We start from the raw sequence: 11,887 nt of genomic DNA, 5'->3' as shown, positions 1-11,887 counted from the left end.
CATGTGGTTGCTGGGAATTGAACTCAGGACCTTTGGAAGAGCAGGCAATGCTCTTAACCACTGAGCCATCTCTCCAGCCCCTTGATTATGTTCTTTACCCATTCCCAATTTTGTTTTCCTCTCTTTCTAAAAAAACCAAAAAAACTATAAAATTAAAGTCAAAGCAAGCTAGAAAAAAATAATAAGAAGCCCAAAATAATGCAAAAGGCACACATACACACACACACACACACACACACACACACACACACACACACACACTAGTGGAGTACATTTTGTGTTGGCCAACTATTACTGGGCAAGGGACCTACTTGGTAGTGTGGCTGATATGCCCAGTGATACTCCACTGAAGAAAACTAATTTTCCATTTCCTAGCAAGAATCAATTGCAAATTGGTGCTTGGTTATGGAATGGACTTTGTGTCCACTTTCTCTTCTCTGTCCTGGGATTTTGTCTGGTCTGAACCTGCATAGGTCTGTGCATCTATCATTCTCTGAGAGTTCATATGTGCATCAATCCTGTTGTGTTTGGATGATGTTGTTTACGGGGAGTCATCTATCACCTCTGGTTCTTGGAAGCTTTCTGCTTTTCTCTTCTGCATAGATCGCTGAACCTAGAGGGAAGGGGTTTGATAAAGACATCCCATTTAGAATAGAAAGCTCCAAAATTCCCCTCTCTGCACATTGTCCAGATATGGGTCTCTTTGTTAATTATCATCTACTGCAAGAGAAGCTTCTCTGGTGAGAGTTGGGTGATGCTCTAATCTATAGGTATAGCAATATATCATTTTATTGTTATGCTTTTTCAGAAGAATAATAGACTGTCTTTAGCAGTGTTAGGTATGGCTTTAATCTCACAGAGGACCTTAAACTCAAACAGTGATTGGTTACTGCCACAACATTAGTATATTAGTTTATCTTTCAGGAAGGTTGCTGTTGTAGGTCAAAGGGTTTGTAGCTGGGAGATATTGATGATTACTTTTCTCCTCCAGTATCCTGTAAAGTGCCTTTTAGCATCATTAACACTAGTTGGACACCAGTTCAATTTCTCTATAGTCGATGACATAAGTAAGGTTATAGGATCCCATTGGTCAAGGACTCAAAAGATGTAACCTATTTTTGGCCCTGAAGTTTTGCTTGGTGGCATAAGATATTTAGTTGATGCCTTTTAAATTCTACACATTGGCCAACTACACATATCATGGACTTGCTAAACTTAGTCTTGGGAGCTTTCTGCTCTAGAGTTTACAGCATGCATCTTACACTTAACCACAGGAGTCTTCTCAGGCATGGGGATGTCTCTTTCATGTACAATAAGAATTTTTTTAAGAGAAGAATTTTATTTTAGAGTAGGGATTGGTTCTGTACACAAGCTACTTCCTTTCATAAACGTGACCACATTATTTTATTGTTCTGAGATAATCTCAATCTACAGCCCAGGCTAGGCACAAACTCTTGTTCAGCCTCCCCAGTGCCTGGGTTATCACTGTGTAGAACTATGCAAGGCCCTTGTAAAAGCTTGTCTTGGCTCGCAGCTAACCTGATTTGTTTATGTTTTGTCTATGGCTGTTCTCATGCTGAAACAGTGATGAAGAGTAACTCGGGCTGAGAACACATAATTTATGAAGCATAAAATATTTACTATCTGCCCCTTTAAGAAAAAACCCTTTAAACTCTGATAGGTAATTGAAGAAGCAATTGAATCCCAGCATTTAGGAACAGTTCTATAATCCCGAAGAAGCTGAGGCAGGAGGATCATCACAATTTCACAACTTCAAGGTCAATTTGATCTACCTAGTGAGTAGACAACCTGGACCCTGTCTCTGAAAAAAAAAAAATCTGTAAGCATAAGTAACCATAAGTACTTAGGTCTCTCTTGGATCCTTGGGCCTTTGGATGACCCTCTTTCAAAAGTTTTAATAATTTTTGTAACGTTTCATGTGTACCTTTCAATATTTCTTTGTCCTGCTTTCTTTCATTTTGTTTATCGGGCATCTATTACACAAGTGTCAATCATATAATCTTACTCTATAGCTCCTGACTATTATGGCTTCTTTTTCTTTTAGACTTTAAAAAATGCATTTCAGTTGGCCTCTTTGTAAGACTGCTAATTTTAACCCCATCTGCTAAAAATTCCTTCAGGGCGTTCTTCATCTTGAATAACTGTCATTTTAAAAAGTCTTTACCCGTTGACTGGAATTCTTTGCCTGTTGATGTATGCCATAACTTCTCATTAGGTATTCGGTCATATTAATGTCCATCACATTGAAGCATCTTCCTCATGGCTTTGGCAATGGGCTCTTGCTGAGGTCCAGGTTTACTGCCTGATTTATCGAAATGGTAAGCTACTTTTCTTCCTAGTGTGTCTTGGAAGTGATATCACTAGCTGAACACTAGACATTGGTTCAAACACACATAAATAGCTCTATCCTCACAGATGAGTATGGCATTTCTTATCTTAGGTCATGACTGGGGAATTGAATCGAGCAAGCGTTTTCTTAAGCAGGTTCTATTTTATAAAAGTGTGTAAAACCTGGTGGTTTTATATTTTTCGAATGAATTAATGTGAGATTCCCTTTGTAGTCAAACAGTTGTGTATGTGAGTTTGATTGGATGGACTGTGTTTTTGAAGAGTTTGTGTACATGAAGGAGAAGAGTTCTCTACTTTCCTGGGCTTGAGGCTCTGACAGCAGCAGGGGCACCTTCACTTAGGGATCTCTCTAAATGTTGCATTTACTATGAAAGGAGCAGTGTCCCACAGCAGAGCTGGACTTCCCGTTGTGTGTGGTTCACTTGAGTAAATGTGAAACTGAAACCAATGCTGATGAAGAAGAGTAAAATGAACTAGAAACAACGTAACGCTCTACAATTGTCCCTGTAAGTCAGTATTGTAGACAAAGAAAACCAGCTCACTGATTCAAGTGAATTAAAATGACTAACTGTGATGCCCTACAGTGAAGTCTTAGAAAATGAGGTCAGGGTGCCTTGGCGATAAACTGTATCAGAGATTTTTACCTTGAGGTTGTTTGTGAACCCTTTCACTCATACATTGTTTGGGAGTCTTGGGTATTGCATGCTTTTATTATTACACCACATATTGTGTCCAGCCACTTAGTCTTCAGAAGACCCACCCTCTGAAGTACTTCACACATTAGAACCTGGTCATGGAACAGAGAGGGCTCTGGGCTGACGTCCAGAGTCAAGAGGTGTTGGAGCTGATACAAAAGCAGGCTGTTCAGCTCCCAGTTTTTGCAGCCAATCCCAGTATTCCGCCACTTCAATCGTGCTCATCATGACAGATGAAACCTCAGTGGCTTGTCTTCAGATGCACCATGCAGCCATCCTTCTGGTATGTCACTGTGAAAATCATGCTTTAGTTCCATATGGTTTTGACCTTCGCTTTCTGCCTACTTTTCTTAACTTATTGAATACATAAAGGCAATGTCTGGTGTTATATCATTCCTCCTTCGTATTCCATGGACATGTAGCTGCCTCCCAGCCACAGATGCTTCAGTCTGTCTTGACATGGCTGGCTCATAGTTGTACAGCAAAAGGTCAGTTCTTTCCAGTCTGAGCTCCCTAAGGATAATATGTCTGTCTTGCTATTTTTTTTTCTTTTTTCTGTCTCTACAGGATTGAGCTAGCAGAGAGTTCCTTGTCCCCACCCTGGCTTATTACCCAGAGCTGCAAGGCAGTCTGTCTTTCTGCCCTGTGACTCAGCTCAGAAGCCAGGTACACGGGTGAGAGTTATATGCATCTTCATGTTGTGGGAAGTCATTTAATGGCTAGGTCCACTCAAGTATATGTTTACCTTGTCACCATTGAAACCTGACAGATGCTGTGAGATAGTATATTTGACTGGAGGTGTAATATGATTCTAATGTTTCTATCTGTAACATGAAAATACGTTCCTCAAAGGGGGAAACTTAGGGTTTGGGGGAGAAGCTTAGTTGGGAGTGTGCTTCCCCAGTAGATGCAAAGCCCTGGTTTGATTCCCACCAGTACATAAGCCACACACAGGGGTGCACTCTTGTAAGCCCAGCAATCAGTAGATGGAGGCAGGAGGATCAGACATGTAAGGTCATCTTCAGTTATAGATCCAGAGTTGGAAGCCATCCTGGGATACATCAAATGCTGCCCAAACAACAAGAACAGCAGCAGCTGCAGCAGAAGCAGAAGCAGCAACCTTAATAGAAGATTTAGTGTAAATATCTTCCCTTCACGTCTTCCTGTAGACTTCAGACTGCTCTGAGTGAGTCTAATGTCTGTCAGTCCTCTCTTCACCCAGTGGGGGTTCACATGGTAGAGTCACAGTAAATGCTAGTGCAATTTTAAATACTCCTTTGGCGTTATCCCTATTAGGAATGAAGTTTTTATTGGAAAGCTTTTGGTCTCCTGAATGTCAGGGTTTCTATTTTCTGGTGCACGGGAGACGGTATTGTCATAGCCACACGAGCGACTTCGTGCCACTTTGTCTTCCCTTTACTCCCTTCTCCCGCAAAATCATGACAAAGACTTTAAAACATTCAAGGACTATTGATAATTCATGAATTTATTTCTGTCACAGAAAGACAGGTGCTTCAGTGAGATAAGGGACACTGTGGACATGAATTGAGGTACAGGCAAGGAGCCCTGCCAGGTAAGTGGTTATCTACAGTTGCCAGAGAGCACAGCCTCAGTAGCTGATGGGGCCGCTGACCTTGGCCCATGTATCATCATCGCACCGGGGCGCAGGAGCTAATGTCTCCATTCTCGTGAATGCGCAAGGAACAGTGACTCACTCCAGTGGAAAAGAATTGTCTGCACCGGTGGACCCTTCCACTGAGGGTCAGAGGCAGAGAAAGAGACAGAAAAATGGGGAGGGAGGGAAGGGAGAGAGGGAGAGAGAGAGAGAGAGAGAGAGAGAGAGAGAGAGAGAGAGAGAGAGATTGGTTTCTTATATATTCTTTCCTCTTCTGACTTTGTTCTATTTTTACCGAAGAGGGAAAATAGCATTGGGCTCTCATCCTTATCAGAAAGCTCAGATTTTTGCAGCAGCTATTCCAGGCTGCAAGACTTCAAGGGCATAGTTTTTCCTTATAAGGGAGCTGAGCGAGGCTGCAAACCATGGACAATCTGGGCTAGCATCTCTCTGGCTGTGATTGCAGTCTGATTAGAGCTGAGGTGAATGATACAACCTTGGATAGATGTGTTTTCTTCCCCACTCTGACCCTGCTGCAGCACTAACTGCTTTCTGGCCTGGGCTTTGGGGTATTTTATCGTTGGTGTTGGTGGTTTTGTTTTGTTTTTGCTTTTTTTGTTTTTTCAAGACATGGTTTCTCTGTGTATCTCTGCTATCCTAGTACTCACTCTGTAGACCAAGCCTGAAGGATGAAGGTCCAACAAGGTCTTACAGGGTGGGTTTACTCTAAGGCCTGGAACCTTCTCATGGCATCCTCTCCTCCGGTTTCCGTTGGTCTGTGTTCAGTCTTGAGTTTGTTAGTCTGTGGCCTTACAGTCTGCCCTGATCTTGAATGGCATATCACTTCCTGTCTATGCCATCTGTGTTCAAACTTTTGGTTACTACAGTCACAATGGAATAGGAGACCCATCTACTTTGTATGTCCCCATGCTGTCTAATTGTATCTACAGTAGCTCTGCCTCTACATGAGGCCATGCTGTGTGGAGGGAGTGGAAGTCGCATCCAGGTTTGGAGGGGACATGATATAACTCATACTGCTTGCTGTTCTGCCCCCGGGTGTTTGACTGTTGACTAGCAGCTGAGGTGGGGAAGCAATGGAGAACTGGCAGGATAGTCAATGTTTTTAGACAGAGAATCTTGACCTTGCAAAGAGAAGTGTAGGATGAAGCTGGAGGGGTCCGGCTCATTCGCTAGAACGGTCATTGTTTGGGAGATGCTGGCAGCGCCTGATTTGAAATATGACCTAAGGGTCAAAGAGAATTTAGCCTCAAGTGGCACGCAGATTTCAGCTTCTCAGACATTTCTTAAGTCATTGGCCTAATGCCTTCAGGAGCATAGGGTGCTCATCTGAGGGGCCTGCTTCTCTCCATGTTCTCCAGTCTGGTAGGGATGGAACTCAAAGGACCAGCTCCTGGCAGAGTCTTTTCTCTATATAGACTGATATCGCAATGCTTTAAAAATACTGTTTGGGAGGAGTGAAAGGGAGATCATTCAGTGGATAAGAGCACTTGCTGAGTAAGCTAGAAAACCTCAGTTCAAATTCCCAGTACCTGCAAAAAGCTGGATGTGGCCACATGTGTCTCTAACACCACAGTTAAGGGTTGGAGACAGGAGAATCCTGGGAGCTTGCTGTTCAGTTAGTCTAGCTGAAATGACAGGATCAAGTTCACTGAGACTCTCTCAAAAAATTAAATAACAGTTGAAGTCAACCCTGACATCAACATGTGTGTGCTATCTTCTCTTCTGTTTTATTTCCTCAACAAACACCATGGGAGAGAGGAATGCAGCCCAGTGTGGATGCCGGGGCCTTGTCAGCCCCTTGCCTGTGTGTCTCAGTGCTCAGCCAGCTCAATAGCCACAGGCTGAGCCTCTCTAGGGGAAACTCTAGAATCTGAAACTTCTGAGCACCGACAGGACAACTCATTGGTCGAAGACGCCTCATCCAACCTCACACGAAGATGGAAATAGAAATTCAGGGACATTGAAGGTCAGGCTCTGTGTATACAAAGTCTGCAAAATGTTAAGTGAGTTTTGTATTTAGGCTACTGGCAGATCCTCAAAGTATCTCATTATTAACATGAAATGTCAAAATCTGGAAGGAATATTGAAATCTTGAACAGTTGTGGTTTTTTGGGTAAGGGACAGGAAAGCTGAGAACCCATTTTCCAGGTAAAGTAATGGAGGCTCACATTTTCATTTATTTTTTTAGTTTTTGATATTATAATATAATCATATAATTTCTCCTTCCAATCTCTCCTAGGTAGCACCTCCTTGCTCTCTAAATTAGTCACGGTTCTCTGGAGGAGCAAAGCTGGTAAAATGAACGTGTGTGTGTGTGTGCGTGTGCGTGTGTGTGTGTGAGTGTGTGTGTGTGAGTGTGTGCGTGCGTGCGTGTGTGTGTGTGTGTGCGTGCGTGCGTGCGTGTGTGTGTGTTTGCGTGTGCGTGCATGCGTGCCTGCCTGCCTGCCTGTCTGTCTATTCCTGGTTACATTAATACAACATATGTTTTCAGGGCTGACCATTTGGTATTGGATAAGTTGCTGGGCTCTTCCCTGAGAAAGACTATTTCTCCAGCCCTAGGAATTCCTCAGTTGCCTGCAGTTCTCTGACTAGGGTTGAGGCCTCAGGAGCCTGGAACTGGATGTGGGAGGCTTGGGAGGATGCAAGGACAGCAGGACCCGGCAGACTCACCAGGCTAGAGCCTGAAGAAGGGTTTGCAGGATTTCAAGGCTCAACTTTTGATGACTTCCAAGGGCTCCCAGGAGGCAGGCAGTAACTAAATCCTGCCCAGCCCATATTTGGGTGTCAGCCTTTGAGAAACAGAGCACTTACAAATATTTCATGTTAAGATAAGAAATTTGCTTGAGACTAGTTTATTTATTTATTTATTTTTAATATTATTTATTATGTATGCAATATTCTGTCTGTGTGTATGTCTGCAGGCCAGAAGAGGGCACCAGACCTTGTTACAGATGGTTGTGAGCCACCATGTGGTTGCTGGGAATTGAACTCAGGACCTTTGCAAGAGCAGGCAATGCTCTTAACCTCTGAGCCATCTCTCCAGCCCCTTGAGACTAGTTTATAATGATGCTAGATTTGCACGATACTGTTCCCTCCCTTATCACACTAAGACGCATTTAAAATTCTGACTTTGATTTCCTTGCTTGGAGCGTGAGGAAAATGTAGGCCCTCTGTCTACAATTGTTTATTATTTATTTAAGTTATTTACTAGATGGAATTTCAACATCTTCTTACAGAATTTCCTGGTCCTTCACCAAGTATGCAGACCTTTGTCCCCTGAGGAGTGTCTATTTGGTAGTGACTCACAACCAGCATGTTTGGAACTTCGGTTTTCTTTCCAGCAAGCATTCCCAGACTTTGCCAGCTGAGGAAGATGCTCAGAGGTGACCTGACTGCACCCAGCTCCCAAGAGCTGGCCGGTCTCAGTGGTGTGAGACGAGCAACCTCCACCCTGGGCACAAATCCCTTGAGCCCAGTGACCATTTGACTGACTCTGCCCAGGAAGACGCACTTGTTGGTGGCTCTAGAAATGACGACAGTGAAATCCAATGACTGGATCCCAGAGGACTGTCACGAGTGATAACAAATTAGGAAACATGAGCGTTGGAGACTCTGTATAGCAAGCATAATGGGATATTGAAGAATAAACAAACCAACCAACCCTAAGCATTCATTGAATGATAGATGCTACAGTTTTCCCCACCAAAAATTAGTTCATCAACTAACCCTTTGTTCCGGCCATAAAAGAATATGCCTGAGATGTAGCCAAGGACATTTTATCTTAATTACATGGTATTGTGTGGCTCCCACAGTGCACCTGGCTTCTGGGCAAGAGTACTGAGGGAGGAAGCAGGCCTGGGAGAGCCTCCCAAGGCCATGGCACTGATCCACTGGGGATCACAGATGTTCACTGTCTGTGGCCTTGGGTTTCAGGCCACCATCCGGGGCTGAGGTTTGAATGGGGTATCTTAGTTAGTGTTTCTATTGTTGTGAAGAGACAACATGACCATGGCAACTCTTATAAAAGGAAAACATTTAATTGGGGTTAGCTTGTAGTAAAGAGGCTTTGTCCATTATGATCATGGTGGAACCTGGTAGTATGCAGGCAGACATGGTGCTGGAGAAGGAGCTGAGGGTTCTACATCTTGATCCAAAGGCAATGGAAGAAAAACTGTGTCCCACACTGAATGTAGCTTGAGCACAGGAGACTTCAAGGCCACCCCACAGTGACACACTTCCTCCAACAAGGCTATACCTCCTAATAGTGCTACTCCATTTGGGGACCATTTTCCTCCAAGCCAGCACATGAGGTACAATCTCAGAAGAATTGGCTAGCCCTTAACTACTGACATCCATCAGGAAAACCAACACTCATATGGCCTCATTCATTGAAATCAGCTTTTCTACCATCAAATACCTTCTCAATTCTAATGGACCCACCCTGGCCGGCTTTCTTAAGGCAACAGTTATGGCCTCTGCCAATTGTGACTTCCACCAATGAGTGGTAAGCTAGGACGCCAGTCTGGCTGAAGAGTCGCCCACTTGCATTTGTGCCCAGATGCTCGCAGACTTTGGTAACATTTCTTCTGCAATGTGAATTCCAGCACAGACAGCAGCAAAAGACACCAAGGCTGCCTAATTGTAGTCACGGACTCTGACCCATCCAGGGACAGTGTTAAGGTTAGCGGGTGGTCATATCAGCTGCCTTCAGCGCCCTTTCCTGGTCAGCAGGATTCCAGCATCCAAGCAGATGAACTTAAACGAGTGGGCAGAGGCGCTCCGAAGGAAGACGGCTAAGGAACTATTTTCTCAATTTGCTAGGAAGGGCGTTTTTCCACATGTGGTGTGTCTTTTGGGGCCTTGACAGACCCCACTCCTTGCTGGGAGAATTGCCTCCTTTCTCGTCACTTTGGGAAGGATTGTAAGTCTAGATTCATGACACTGACTTCGTGACTCAACCAGGGTCCCCACTCCCTTCCTGAGCTGGGCGTAGTAGAACCTCTCAGGGGTTGAGCAGCAGCAGTGTCTGTCTGCTATGCTGGAGTTCAGGGAGTTTGGGGCCACTGTGCTCGCCCAGCCTTGCCATGCTCACAGAGGACTGGGGGAGGGGATGGGGAATCAGAGCCAGACACTGAGGCAAGCCGCTGTGGTTCCAGGTGACTCTACTTCCTGCTTTGATCTAAACTGCTGTGCTTTATTTGTAGATTCCCTGGGTGCCTCCCCCCACGCCGTGGTTTTTGCTCAACAGCCCCTTTTGTGATGTGTTCTCATCGCTATTATTTACCGGCTCTTCAGTCTCCTGAGCCTGGGTAGCATTTGGCAATAGTTTTGAATGGCAGAAATGTTGGATGGAGGGTGAGAGCTGGCCTAGCAGTAAGGATTGACCTATTGTAAAATGGCCACCATCTCTTTCCTTTGGCCTTGGCACAGCTCCTGCGGTTGGCCCTTCTGTGAGTCCCTAACTCTCCTGTTGCAGCTCAGGGGCCTCAGTCCTTCCTTTTCTCCATCTGATTCACCCCTGAGCCAGTGCACTTTCCATGACCTTATTCCCAGGGGCTTGGAAACGTCCTAAGCTATTCACATTATTTCATCAGAGCCAGGGAGCTGGCACACAGGGCCTCCCTGTTTCAGAACTTGCCAAGATGGGGGGTGGATGTTCTTACAATGAGACAGAGCTCTCAGAACCCAGAGACCAAAGCAGCCTGAGGATTCCACTGTTGCTCTGTTTCTCATGAAGCAATGATGCTGGAAAGTGTTCATATTTTGCCCACATCTCTTCCTGCTCTTGGCAGAAAAGGGATCTCATGCAGCGTCCCAGGGGTTCCAGGGCCTGCACTGGGTGGGTGGTGAGAAAGGGGGGACACTGCAAGGGTTCTAAGCATTCAGGAGTCTGCACTGGGTGGGTGGTGAGAAAGGGGGGACACACTGCAAGAATCCTAAGTATTCAGGAGGCTGCGCTGGGTGGCTGACTAAAAAGGCATGCATACAGAAAGGGTTTGCACACACACCACAGCAGAGCTCAGGGACTCTCTACAAACAGGCAGTGACTGTCCCTTAGAGTAGGAGCCCGTGGAAATTCCAGGGCTAACTTCCTAGTCAGTGGCACAGGAAGAAAAAAGAGCCTCTTCAGCTGCCTGCAAATGAGCAAGCTGGTGGAGTCTCTTATGGAAGGGGGACTTGAAACCTTATTTCCTGTAAATATGGTCTCTACCTTCCATAAAGAGAGGACAGGCTTGGTGCAGCCAGCGTTAAGAACTGTAGTCACCAGTGGACATTTAGAGGGAAGACTCAGAATATCAGATATTTGGGGCAGCAAGCTCACAAAACCCTAAGCACCTGCACTGGATCTTTGGTGAGCATTTTCTTGAAGAATCTTGGTGGCTGTACAGTTCCATGACTTTACTACTCATTTATAAACATTAAACATCAAATATTAGTGTGGGATTCCCCTCTGTATGCTGTGAATACCATTGGTGAATAAAGGAACTGTCTTGGCCTGTTGATAAGGCAGAACTTAGGCAGGTGTGTGTGGGGGAACTAAACTGAATGCTGGGAGGAAGAAGGTGGAGTCAAGAAGAAACTATGTACCCTGGCCAGAGACAGATGCTGGGAACTTTACCCAGTAAGCCACAGCCATGTGGCAATACACAGATTACTAGAAATGGGTTAAATTAAGATATAAATGTTAGCCAATAAGAATCTAGAGCTAATGGGCCAAGCAGTGTTTTAAATAATATAGTTTCTGTGTGATTATTTCAGGGCTGAGCAAATGGCAATCAACCAGTGGCCTTCCTCCTCCAACAGATTAGTTCGCTACTAACGGAACTGTGTAGATCTGAGTTGACAAGATCTCTTCTGTCTCCTAAACACAGAAACAGACATTCAACCCAGGCAGCTGAGAGCTGCTTTACCTCTTCAGTGTTGTTTGATATTTAAAGCCAGTGATTCTTAGTGAAGCCCTTGCTAAGAAAAATCTCTTCTTATTGAACTTTTAATCTTGGAATCACTTTAGATTTCCATGTAAGCTTTGAAATCCATATAGAGAATTCTCATCTACTTCTGCTCACCTGACCGCTTCTAATGCTGTCATCTTATAAACTATGGACGTTTGTCAAAATGAAGAAAGTGGGTGGCAAATTACTGCGAACTAAACCCCAGATTTTTTCAGATTGCATCAGTATTTCAC

Source organism: Microtus ochrogaster, linkage group LG3 (genome assembly GCF_000317375.1).
Source record: "Microtus ochrogaster isolate Prairie Vole_2 linkage group LG3, MicOch1.0, whole genome shotgun sequence".
Classification (NCBI taxonomy): Eukaryota; Metazoa; Chordata; class Mammalia; order Rodentia; family Cricetidae; genus Microtus; species Microtus ochrogaster.
Note: the sequence above shows the minus strand (reverse complement) of the source record.